Here is a 13,480-nt window from a genome sequence, read left to right as displayed (position 1 = left end):
GGTAGGTATTTGCATACCTATTAATCACTTCTCTTACTCTGAATATTTCTAGAAGGCCAAAAATCACATTATTTATCTTTCTTACTCTGGGAAGTACAGCACATAGTAGGCCCTATGTTTTTCAACAATACCTAGATTATTTTCAACAAATACCTAGAGTATTTGTTGAATTCAATATTTATTTTCTATATCATCGTCTCGCAGTTTTGGTAAGTTGTATCCCCACCGTGTTTTTAAAGACCCCCAAATTTGTCATTATTATGATTTTATATATGCAATAATTGTTTCAATATTTCCATATGTTGATGATCAACTACTTTGCATACCATTCCTTCTTGTGGACCACTCTCTCCTTCTGAGTTTAATAGGCTTCTTCCCCCTGTACACCCTAAACCTCCTGTAATAATTATCAAAGGTCTGTAAGTAGTAAATTCCCACTTTTTTGTCCAAAAGTACTTTGCTTAGCTCTCTTTTTTTAATAGTAGTTTAGCTGGGTATGGCATTTGGGGTTACAGTTATTTTCTCTCAGCCCTTTCAAGATATTATTCCTTTGTCTTCAGACAAATCTTGTTAATTTAGAGAAGTATGCTGCCAGCATAAATTGTTGTTTCTTTGTATGTAATCTTTCTATAGTTTCTCATGTTATCTTATCTACCTCTGAACATTCAATAATAATTTACTGATATTTCTTTAAGGCACTTATGATACTTTGTATTATTTAGCCACTTTCCATACTTTAGCATTACTTACCGTGTATTACTTAGTCATTTTCCATAGTTGTCTTAACCCCACTATTACAGAATAAGCTACGTGACACTATGTGCTATACATCTCTTCCTATAAATAGGCACCATATTCTTTCATGGAATGGAGAGTGGTACATAAAAAGATGGAAATGCCCTCAGTTTAGCACTGGAGGCCTATCTCATAGAATGCCTAGATATGTCAGTTTACTGACAACTGGCTAATATTTAAAAACAAATAACAAATTAGTAAATTATGTATGCATTGACTATTCTGTCCACAATTTGTTGTATGGCTTTCAGCAGATGGTTGGCATTCCTATTAGGAATTATTTACACATCAAAAAGGTATTTGTTAAGTTCAGCAAAGTTTTCATCTGCCAATTTGGGAATTGATCAGTGTGTATACAGATCTATGTCTGAGTGAGAGTACTGGGAAGAGGATAGTCCTAACTATTCCCAACCATATAGTCTAACTTGTTTCCATCACTAGGGTTCATACATATCTAAGCAATTCTGAAAGGATAGGAAGACAACCACATGAAATGTATTTACAAGAGAGACTGAAAAGCCTCCTAGGAGTTAACTTATTATCTTAAGCAAAGAGAAAATTGGGTAGCTTGATTTAGAAACAAAGCACCAAAGGGTGCTTATAGGAGAGGAGTAATTTTGAATGTATTATAATTCCTGATGCTGGAAATTAGCTCTAGCTCAGACCACCTTGGATTCAAATCTGGGTTCTAAGAGAGGCTATAAATAAAAATGGAAATACCTGTTAATATTAAGACCAATGACAGAGTACATCTCAGACCATTTTGGAACCCTATAAGAGAGTACATCACAGATAATCAACAATAAACAATGCAGAGCTTTGGCATCTCTGTATCACCAGCACAGTTATCACCAGTTGTATCCAGAAGCAGCAACAATGCACACAGAAGAGATGTCTGACAAGAGAGGCCATACCCAGCAGACCTGCCAACGGTGCATGCAGATGGGGCGACCACAAGGCATGGCAAAACCTACAGAAGGCAAATAGTTGGAAAAAACATTAAAAATATAATATACTATTACATACTAAGTCTGATAGTCTATCAGACTTGTTATTGAAAATACCTAAGACATTTCCTGAGTACACTAGAAATATCTGGATGGAGTTTCATGGAAGACTGGGGTGCCATTTTAAGGACTGCGCCAAGAACACTGCTGATGTAGACAGCATAGGGATCAGGGCTAATTTAACAACATGGTCAAGGTATGAAAGAGAGGACTGCAGTCAATTTTTTTTTTTTTTGAGACAGAGTCTCACTCTCTTGCCTGGGCTAGAGTGCCATGGCGTCAGCCTAGCTCACAGCAACTTCAAACTCCTGGGCTCAAGCGATCCTCCTGCCTCAGCCTCCCAGGTAGCTGGGACTACAGGCACGCACCACCATGTCCAGTTAATTTTTTTTTTTCTATTTTTAGTTGTTTGGCCAATTGCTTTCTATTTTTAGTAGAGACGGGGTCTTGCTCTTGCTCAGGCTGGTCACGAACTCCTGAGCTCAAATGATCCTCCCGCCTCGGCCTCCCAGAGTGCTAGGATTACAGGCGTGAGCCACCGCGTCTGGCCTGCAGTCAATTTTTGTTAATCTACTAAACTGAAGATAATTATAAGCACTCTGAGTATGATGCTTTAAAATCAAGATATTTCTGATTTTACAAAAACGTTTGATTATTTTAATAACTGAAAACTCCTCTGTTTCCACTAGTTTATACATTTAAAAACATCTAGAAATAGAATACCCAGAGAAATCTTTCTCAGAATGAAAAATGTCATCCAAGGTACTAAAGTATGGGAATAATGCTAAAGTTTAATTTCCACACAATATGTCATTTTACTGTAAAATAATACTTTATACTTACACTTTATACTTACTTCCTGAGAAGTTCTCAAAATTTGTTAGCAAAACATCTTTTTTTTTTTTTTTGAAACAGTGTCTCTCTCTGTCACCTGGGGTAGAGTGCAGTGGTGTCATCATAGCTCATTGCAACCTCAAACTTCTGGGCTCAAGCAAGCAATTGATCCTCCTGCCTCATAGTTGGGACTACTGGCCTGTGCCACCAAGACTGGCTAGAGATGGGGTCTTGCTCTTGCTGAGGCTGGTCTTAAACTCTTCAGCTCAAGCCATCCTCCTACCTTGGCTTCCCAGAATGCTAGGATTACAGGTGTGAGCCACTGTGCCTGGCTTTTTTTTCATTTTTCTTTTTTTTTGTTTTTTGAGCTTTTCTAGGTGAGAGAATGAATACAAAAAGTTAAATGGTTTGGTAGCCCAGATCTCATCTCTCTTACTGTGTTTTTTTGCCAGAGGCAGCACTAACAACGCCCATAAACAAGGAATGGGAGATGTCACAGATGGTGAAAGGAGAGGAGGTTGAGAGGAAAAGACAGAAAGGCAACTCCAAAATGCTGAGTTGAGTGTTAACCCTATACTATATAGACTCTGCAGATCACCTGAACTTCTTTCATGGACTGGACACAGGCTCCTACCAGTCATTTCTACACGGGGACGAGCACAGACTCAAGGGTGAGCTAAGGAAAGAAAAGAGCTCCATCAAGTGCCACATCTCAGGGTAGTTTCCCTACTACGACTTCACAGCCAAAAATAACCTCACAGCAAAATGTAGCTATGCCAAGTACTTCACGTATCAGTTAAATTTCCTCTTCTCTATGAATCTGTATTATTTATAAGACACTTGACACATATTTAAACACTTACATAGCTCCTCAGTCTCAGGAAACAGGGTTTGTTCAGCTGAGGGAAAAAAAGCATGTAATGAGGGAGTTAACAAGGGCTGATATTTTTTTACAACATTCTTTAAAAACTGAAAAACCTCTTTAAACACCAGGAACAGCTTAAATAATTCACTGTGGGCCTGAGGGGCCCATGTGGACGAGTCCCTCTCGGGTACCTTTTCTGGCCGAGGTCTCCCTGGGTTTCATCCACGACGGTGGCCCGATGGGCGACCGGGCCGCAGGGAACGGGCTCCATGCCTCACCCCTGTCGGCCCGCGGGCCTTCGGGGCCCACAGTGGCCAGTGGCCTTGTGGGGGCGAGTCGGGTTGATGAGACCGAGCCCCGGAAGCCGGCCCAGGAGGGCCGCGCCCTTTGACCCCTGGGTGCGCAGGACGTCGGGAGCAGGCGGAAGTGCGGCCCTTGAGGCTGGTCGCGGCCTGCTGCAGCCTGGGGAGGGCAGCTCCAAGGCCGCGGAGTCCCGGCGTGGGCCGCAGCCGGGGCAAGTGGGCGATGCCTGAGGCTCTCTGTCTTTGGCCCACCTGGGGACTGGCCGCTGGAAAGGATCCAGGAGAGACCCCTGTCCTTCGCCCATTGCTCCTCCCCTCCCTGGGCGGGCGCAGAAGGACGCCCTACGGGGAAGGAGCCGGCGAGCAGGCGCTCGGGGCGGCCTGGAGGCCGGGTTCTCGGACTTCGGGCCCTCCTTGCCGTTGTTTCGCGGGAGAGATTTGAGGGGAGCTGCGCCCTCTCAAGTTCCTCACATTCCCGGGGGTCTGGAAATTGAGAAGCCCGGCCTGCGGGCCCGGGTGGGAGGAAAGAACGCGAAACGAGGCCGCCGCGCTGGGCCGGCCCCTGGCTAGGTCGAGCAGCAGACCCGCGCCGGCCGCGGCCGCGGCGGCGGATGGAAGCACCTGCCCGCCCACCTTGACCCCGAGGCCGCCGCCCTCTTGGCCGGCGCGAAGCCCCGGCACCTCTCCTGGGTCATCTGCACGGGGGTCTCAGGATAGTGGAACCCGGAACCTCGCGGCCCTTGAGTGCTCCCCTGACAGGGGGCGACCCGGGTACCCTTTATCGAGCCCCACTCCCCAGGACAGAGAGAGTTAGACGCTCCCAAAGAGGGAGTCTCCATGGAGGAATTCGTCCTGCTTCACTTCCAGAGTTGAAAGCCCGGAGGCCGTCGATTCTGCAAAGAGGAGCAGTCGGGCGCGGGCTAGCAAGCAGCTGATGAAAATTATTGTCCTCGCAATACAGCCCTGCGCCCAGGGGCGCGTACACACACACACGCACACACACAACTTGCTTCCTCTAGCTGCCCAACCTTAGTATTCCAGGCATGCAGTTTTCAACAACTTGCTTGACACAATAACAAAGACATTTAAATGCCAGGACGCAGACTTCACTTTTTAACCTGCTGAGAGGAGCTACTTTCAAAGCTTCCCCGCCGCGAATAAACTGACAAAAAATATGGGGTGCACTTATAAATTAAACACCTTACCCTCAAAGCAACATGCGTTAATCAGGTTTCTAAGGCAATAGCCATCTCTGTCTTTTCTTATTCACCCAAATAATGAAATAATGCCCCTAGAAGGAACCCCTTTACACGAGAGCTGGGAAATAAATGAATTATACCCATTGCTAGTAAAAAATCATCTTAAATCAACAGAACACCACTTGAACTTGAGTTTCCATTGTTTCACTGAATCATCAATGTTTTTAATTAAACAGAGCTACCCTTTCTGTTAAAACATTACATAAAAGGGTTAGGTTTCTACTTTTGTTGAGGCAGCTGGCGTTTGTTGGCTGTTGTGTTTGAGCAACAGACTGTTCAATAGAAGCGAGAAATAGCTCAACGCGCTCTTAATAGACCTGTTTCAACAATGTACCTTGAAAAGGAATACATTGCGTTATTGTGTTAGTTTGCTACAAACCTATTAAAAGAAAAATAGCATCCATCAGGTCTAACAAAACGCATTTGTATTATACGTACTTATCTGCTTCAAATACACTTCTTGGCACAATGTCTAGAATTCAACTAGATCATCAAGAGCTGGACAGAAGAACACATACCAGTTAGGTAATGATACACGGGCTAAAAATAATAATAAAGGAAAGTCTAAGCAGTCGGTAATTGCTACTTTTTGTTTATCCTGAGAAATACAGGCTACTTTAACTGAAAATATATTGCAGAAGTGTGGACTCCTGCGACAAAAACAATTTTTAAAATATTTATAGCATGAGAATATTGATCCAAATCCCATATTTGGAACGAATCTGATACACTTTCGATAGCGATTTGTTTCAGAGAAGGATTCAGGGCAGAAGCGATGCATTTTAAAAGCAGAATTAAACAGCGCAGAGAGCCGGGCTCTTTAGGGAAATGCGTGAAACAAACAAATCGAAAGCAAGGGTTCCAGCCAAGAGGTTGGGGAGCAGCGCTGTTTGGCAGTAGGAAAGGAAGTGTTTTTTGAAAGTGCTCTCTTAAAAATGATTTTAAAACTTATTTTATTGTAGTTTAAACACAAAGTAAAACCCGAAGCAAAGAAATAGGTGACATTACAGCTACTGAACAGAACCTATGGGCTATTGCATTGAGGGCTGTCACTTGGACCAAAACCTTAGGCAAAAACAGAGAGGCAAATGATAAGGCTAATTTAGCTCTGAGATCTGCTTAACAGAAAAGACACCCAATGTAGCATCTGTCAGAGGGAGACATCTTTTGCTTTCTCACAAGGCACTAAATTTGGTTTCCAATCTGAGTACCCAACATTCAACTTTGAAGTGTAAGAATATTGGGGGCATATGAGAATAGTATATTGTCTATAAGTGAATACAGTTGTATAAAAAAGAGAACTCACATATGTTATAATAGCACCTTATGTGAGATATCTACATTAACAACAGCTGAAGCAGTATTTTGCTCAATAAAGTCAATAATTTATTACATGTCTGAATTAGTAAAGTATCACATGAAGATTTAGAAAATGTCACCCTGAAACTTCAGATGATATTTTTGCCATATTATAACATATATAACATTAAACTTTTGCAGGAAGCATTTCAAGTCAGTTGGTTGATGTGATGGCTGTCTTTAGTTGAAACATTTTTCCTGCTCCAGAAGTGTGTGTGTGTGTTTGTAAGGCAGTTGAAATGTTTTTGATTAATACTTTAAGACTTTTCACTGATGTCTCCCCCTTCAGTCTAAATCTATTTTTTAAATTAATTTACTTGGATTTAAAGAATGGCAATGAAATCATAAACCCAGAAATATATATTGTAAAAATAGTTTCTCAAATTTATAAGATTGATGAAAGAGTTGACATTTTCAAGGAGAGAATTTTTGATATATCTGATAATCTACCAAATATGAAAGGACAGTCACAATAAATTGGTTTGGCCATGATATGAAATGTTCTTGCTCAGGCTTTATAAAAACACTTTGACTTCTATTTAGAATTTTTAGAAATGTTTGCGTGTCCAAAGTTAAGCTATCTAGAGGGAAATATTCAATGCATTTTAGTTTGAAGGGATTGTTCAAATAAACAAAAATCACCAAAGATATCATTTGGAAACTCAGCAAAGGAAGAAATGTATTTTAGAAAAAGACTGTAATCTGATTCTTTGTTCTTGGTCTTGAAAATCCTTAATTCTCCACTCTTGCAAAGAATTTTCAATAGTATATGAAAGCTAAGTATTTTTATTTATTTCTCTAAAGTAAAAAAAAAATTCCAAATAGTATGTACTGTAATTTCTCTTTCCTTAAAGAACAGGAGGAAGAGTATCACATACAGATTATTTTCTATATGCCCCCCAAATTTTTCCTAGAAAGAAACTTCTGGTCTCTTAATTTATGATTACTAATGTCTAGAAAAGTTTTAACCAATCAAATCATAAAAATATTTTTACCGCCATTGACCCTAAGTGGCATCTAATTTGAAAGATTTTCGTAGAGTAAGTACATTTTCAAAGCATGAAGTAGCTTTACAGTTTCTTGGTCTGCCTTTAGTAGGTAAATGAATATCATTTCAGATTTCCTTTTGGCTTCTTTTGCCTTTTAGCTCAGAAGTATGGGAAGTATGGGAAGTTAATATTTTTTAAACATTTCTGCTGCACGCAATTATTTCAATGACAGTCTCTAGTGTTGTGTCTGAAAAACCGGTGGCTGAGCCCGCTGCCCGCAGCGCCAGACATTCAGCTGGATCCACCCCTGGGCACAGTCGTCAGGGGGAAAAGATTCAGCTTCCAAACTTGATTAAAAACAGCCCAACAATTTCTGCCCGGTTAAAGAACTGAGTGGCTAGAGAAGCTGAGTAAATTGCCTCAGAGAGGAGGTGGCTGAGGTCTGTGTGTCTTTCACATGGGAGCAGGGAGAAGCTGAAATATGCAGTCAGGCGTTGTGCTGCAGAAGGGCAGCTTGTCCACTAAAATCCTCAGGTAAAATCCACTTTCCAGGATTTAGGTTCTGAGAAGGAGTGATTCTACCTTATAATTTTTCACCTTAATTTGAAATGAAAAAGTAAGCACACGCACACACCAAAGATCTACAGAGATCCTTGAATTGTTAACTTATTTCTGAGCTACCGAGTCCGTTTGTTTTCTATTTGGAAAATGCTTCAAAATATCCTGCTCCTCTTAAAGTTCCATTCTGGAAGGTATAATTAAAATAAAAAGACTGAGGTGGAAAAATGAACTAGGAATGAGGAGTGTGTAGGTTGGTGAATAAAATAGATGCCTGTCAGCATCTTTTTAATGATGATGATGATGTTGTTGTTATTGTTTTGGCTTGTGATGCTTTTATGGTAAAAACTAACGCCATCCAAACAGGAATCCAAGTATGAACAGAAGTGGGAGGTTTTCTGGTGTGTTTCCATAATAAAATGAAAACTGTGTCTTTATGTGACTGTGTGTTCTCCCTCAATTCAAAATTTTATTCCAGAAAGTGGCGCAATTTGTTACTTTTTTTTGTGGGCACGGGAGGAGGAAAATATGATACATTTGGGGATTTTTCAGTAGAGCTGTGTTTAGTTTTAATTTTCCTGTATTTTAAAATAAACACTTTGACCAAAGCATGTTTGATCTTTGCAAGACGGAAGTATACATTGTGAAGGAATGTGCAGCGGTTGGGTATGAAAATGGGGTTGTGACTCACAGCTGCAGGCAGAAAAAAAAGGCGTCGTGGTGTCAGCCAGAGGTGTTCAGTCTAATAATTCAAGCTGTAAACTGTACCCCCTAAAATTACTTACATAATAAATCATTGTGGGAAGAAAAAAAAGTTTCGACTGAAAAGCGTAAGTGAAACAGAATCCTCAGGAGACTTCAATGCTGGGACCTATTGGCAATGATGTGAATATGGGCTTATTTTGTTCAAAACTTTAAGGATTAGAATAATACTGGAAATTATTCTAGCACAGCTGATTTTTTTTTTTCTGTCTTGGGTTTCAACACGTTTCTACATAGTCTGTCACAGAAATGGGCTTGCATTGTTTTTCTCTCCTGATCACACAGCCAAAACTGTTTTATAGGATTTACAGTCAATTTATACAGTTTCAAGAAAAAAAAAAACAATTCAAGAATGGCTTTAAGAAAATAGTTATAGCTAAGTTATCAAATGAATATCAAGAAGGGAGGCAGAAATCTTTCTGACAATTCCCTTTGGTTCTAGTCTCATATTTCAGTATTGCTTACAGGTACCAAAGAAACCACTAAATTTATGTAAACTGGTGAATTAGCTTGCCTAAGAATTCACTGGTAGGTCGAAATACTTAGACACTGCGGTTGGCAGAGCCAGTGCCAAATCCTGGAGACCTGAGAAATGTGAACGTTTGGGGATAGAATGCACCGTTTGGAGTAGAAAGGAGCTCGGTGCCAGGAGAAAGGATAAAATTGTCAAGAGGAAGTTTAAAGGCCAAGGACACGAAGTCTTTGAAACAATAAGGGTGAGGAAGTCAAGAAGCAGACTTGCCAAAGCCACATTGAAACAATTTATTTTATAGGATCCCCTCTATTTCCAGAATTAGTGAGCTGAGCCACTCTGGGAGCGCGGGGCTGTGGGCTCTCACCCTCGCACCGACACTGCGAGGGAGACAAAGTCAAGTTGACACCGTTCTCTTTCGCCTGAGCATTTCACATGAAAATATAAGGAGGTGGGAGGGGAGAAAAGAGACAAAACGAAGCTGGAGAAAGCTGACTCCAGCGAAGTTTGCAATAAGGATTAACTGGAAAAAGGAAGTCCACAGCAATTAAAACCCCTAACCTGGCTCATTAGTATTCATGACTGAATGTCCAGCTTTTCTGTTTATCTTTCTCCCAGGATCAATATCGGAGCAGCGTGGGCCTGGGAGGAGCCCAAGGCGGGCCGGCGCGCGCCTGACCTCTCGAGCCCTCCGCACAGGTCAGCGCATCTTCAGAACCGCGGGGCCAGCACCACACGGGCGCTCATTAAAGCCACTGCGCCCAGGCGGGCCGAGAGAGGCCCGGGGACAGGCCCAGGAGGTTGGGGAGGGGGCCGGGCCACGCAGAACCAACCGACTTCAAAGAGTTTCGGGAAACCACACTCGGCCACACTAACCACTGTGGGCCCAGTGGGCCAAGAAAAAGAAAAGAAAAAGAACCAGCCCTGTCTGCAGCAAGGGGCTTCAGCGCGGCTCCTGGCAGGCCCTCGCTGGCTCTGCCTGGTTCCATACCCGAGGTTTTGGGTGTTTTGGGGGTACAAAATAAGAGACGCCCCCCAAGAAGGGAGCCCCGTACCCACCCCCAGTTCTGCCAGGTGAGGAGCCTCCCCAGGCCTCCACCGCCTCGTAGGAGCAGCCCAGTGGCGGAGGGTTAACTAAGATGATTATCTTTGACATTATTAACATTATTATTATTTCTACCCCCCACCTTCTCTGGCCCCGCTGAGCTACGTTCTGCTCCTCAGGGCCACCGACTTGGCCTCTGGGACAGAGAAAGCCTGGCTCCGGGAGGTTGGGAAAGGAAGAGGTTGAGACCAGGGTTGCGAGGGGGAGGGGAGAGTCCGCTCTTCCCTCCAGATTTTTATCTGGAGGTAAGGGGCACCACCCCCCCCACACGGCACACACCCCAGGGGTGGGTGGACGAGTGCGGTCACGCCGGGCCACCTGGACCCTCGCAGTCCTCGAGAATGGGTCTGGGTGACCCTAACTGCAGGTAGCCCCCACCCGGCCCGTCGCACGCTGGTAGCTCGAAGTTTGGGCCTCCGCAGTGCCTCCCCGGCCGTGGCCCCTCCAAAGCCCTGTTGGGTGGAGAGCGCAGGGCGGGCACGTCCCGCTCGGAGTGATTCTAGAAAGGGATAAGGCAGGTAGAAATGAGCGGAGAGGTGAGGGGAATATCTTGCGCTGCGGCCTCCTGCCACCCCACCCCTATCTCTGCGGCCGCAGATCCTTCCCACCCACGCGAGCCGGTGGCTGGGAAATGCAGAAGGCGAAGGAAGTGAGCATGTGTGAGCGTGTGATGTGTGAGTCGGTTGGGGTGTGGAGAGAGTGTGTGTGTGTCTGTGCGCGCGCGCCCGAGGCAAGGGGCGCCCCCACCGCCTGCCTGGCAGCTGCGCTGAACCTCTTTTCGCTTGGCGGGGCAGGAGGATGCCGGACGAGGGCAGGGCCTAGAGCCGGAGAAGGCGAAGCGAGGTGTCACCTCTTCAAAAGCTCCGGCCCCTGGGAACAAAAGGGAAACGTGGGAGGGCGACGAGGTGGCCCCTAGCACTGAAGGCCTGGGTCTGTGCGCTGTAAGGGCGGGGCGAGAGTGGGAGGACCCTGGTCCGCAGTTCCTCGCGGGAGATCTTGGTGGTGGCAGCTCAGGGGCGGGGCGGGGCCTGGACACGCTGGCCCTAGTCGCCCCACAGCCTTGACCATGAACTCGGACCCTCGGGCTGCCCTGGGTTATGGTTTACAGAAGTTCTCATTTGTAACACTCGGTTCAAACGGCCACGGCGGCCTTTTCGTTCTCAGGCGCCCAGCGGGATGGGTCTGAGGGTTTATGCCCGATCACCCGACCCAGTCTGGAAGGATCTAGATTTTTCCCTAAAATAAAAACCCAGCAACAATCAGCTGGGGGCGGAGGGCGGGGGCGAGAGAGGGGAAGTGGAAGCCCTGTTCTGAGCTGCCAGTTAAAAATAGAAACCGTTCATTGCGGTCTGCTGGGGGTAACAGTGGGCCGAGGAGCTCCAACTTTCGGTGGAACCAGAGAGATATCAGACTATAATCCATCAATCTGCAAGTATTTATTGAACCCCTCCTTTAGATCCCTAGGGCCTCTTTCCGGGGCACGTGTCTGTTAAAGTTAAAAAAAAAAGCATCCAAAGGTTCAACCAAATATTATGGGGTGTTATTTTGAGGCCTTTATTTCTTAGCCCTTGGAAAGAGGCCCAGCGTGCCCTTTGGATTATTTCGGTGGGTGATGTGGGGGAGGGTAGGATCTGAGTCCCTAGTGGGTATCTGGTGGGTCCTCACGTGTCCGCGATGCTACTGATGAACTCACCAGGGACCTAATAGGACACACCTCCCTCAGTCCTGTCAACGCAGGCAGGCGACCCATCACCTGGAGGGCCAAGGCCTTCCTAGCCAACGCTAGGATGCGGGAGTACAGCACAGGGTCTAGGGAAACCCGAGCCTTCGGTCCAGCCTGTGATCTGCTCTTGATCTCAGGGTTTTGTGCGGGGAAAATAAAACCACTTGAGACAGAAAACATCCGTCTGAAAAAGAGACAAAGGGGCTAAGGGGTGGGGAGGAGGAAGAGAGAAGGTGCCGGCAGAAAGGAAAGGAGCCGGCACAGCATGGGTTGGGTGTGCGTGGCCTGGGACGTGTTTCCTTCATTCTCGCCCAGCCGGGCCTTGGCTCTAGCGGCCTCCCCTTGCCCACGCCCCGAGCAGAACCTCCACGGCCTCTGCTTCAGTGACCTCCTCCTCGCTCGGGACTTCGTGGGATATCCCTGAGCCGGGAGAAGCTGATACCGATGCCAGTTATCATCGTGGTCATTAATAATGCAGTGAGGGTCACGATGATTAATAATAATAATGATGGGCCTCCCGAGGGGGCTCCAGCTGCCTCCGGATAAAGCGACTCTAGCGTTGAGGGGAGTTATTCGGTGGCTGACGGAGCGGAGCGCGAAAGGAGCGAGCTTGGGCGCTCTGAAGTTCAAGTTGACGGCGGTGGCGGGCAGAAAGCGTCCTCCGCAGCGGCAGTCGGGCCTCCCTGCAGGCAGCGAACCGCAGCGCAGCTCTGGGTTCCTGAAGAGGGGGCGAGGACTGGCTTCAATTTTGAGTCTCTGGAGTCAAGGCAAGGGCAGGTTAGCATTCAGGTCCGTTTAGACAGTGGGGGCAGAGGTGGAGGAGGGAGGACGACTGTACCCCTCCCACCCCAGGCCCAGGTCCAGGCGCCTGGTAGCCGTGCAGGCTCTTAGGCCGCGAGCCCCCGCTCACGTTCTAAGCTGAGCAATCTTTGATGCTCTCACACTCCTGTCGTCTCCCCCGCCCTCCACCCAGTCCCCGGGATTCAAAGGGAGGAAGAGAAAGGCGAAAGGGGAAGACGAGGCCACACCGTCGGGTCAGTGACTTGTTTGGACAAAGCCTTGGGACGCGAGGGCTGGGGAACTGGGAACCATTTTGCGGGAAAGCTGCCGCCACCCGCTCCGCACATCCTAGGGTGGACTAGGAGGCCACTCCCAGGCCGCGATCTTCCTCCTTCACATTTTGTTTTCCTGCTGAAAACCAGGATCAGTGCCCCTGAAACTAAAGGGGCCTCCGGTAGCTCTCCAACTTTCAGATCTAAGTGATCCAACCAACTCGACGCTGAGATCGTCGACCTCTTCTTGCTGTTTTCCTTCTTCCCCCAATTAAGAAAAGCCCCAAGGCTTTGAGTTGATGCTAAAGTTGCCCCCCATTCCATCCTTCTTAGATCTGAGAAGTGTCTCAAAATCAACAATTTCCACCAAAAAATTTAAAAGTTTAAAACATTTGGAA

Source organism: Propithecus coquereli, unplaced genomic scaffold (assembly GCF_000956105.1).
Source record: "Propithecus coquereli isolate 6110/MARCELLA unplaced genomic scaffold, Pcoq_1.0 Scaffold212, whole genome shotgun sequence".
Lineage (NCBI taxonomy): Eukaryota > Metazoa > Chordata > Mammalia > Primates > Indriidae > Propithecus > Propithecus coquereli.
Note: the sequence above shows the minus strand (reverse complement) of the source record.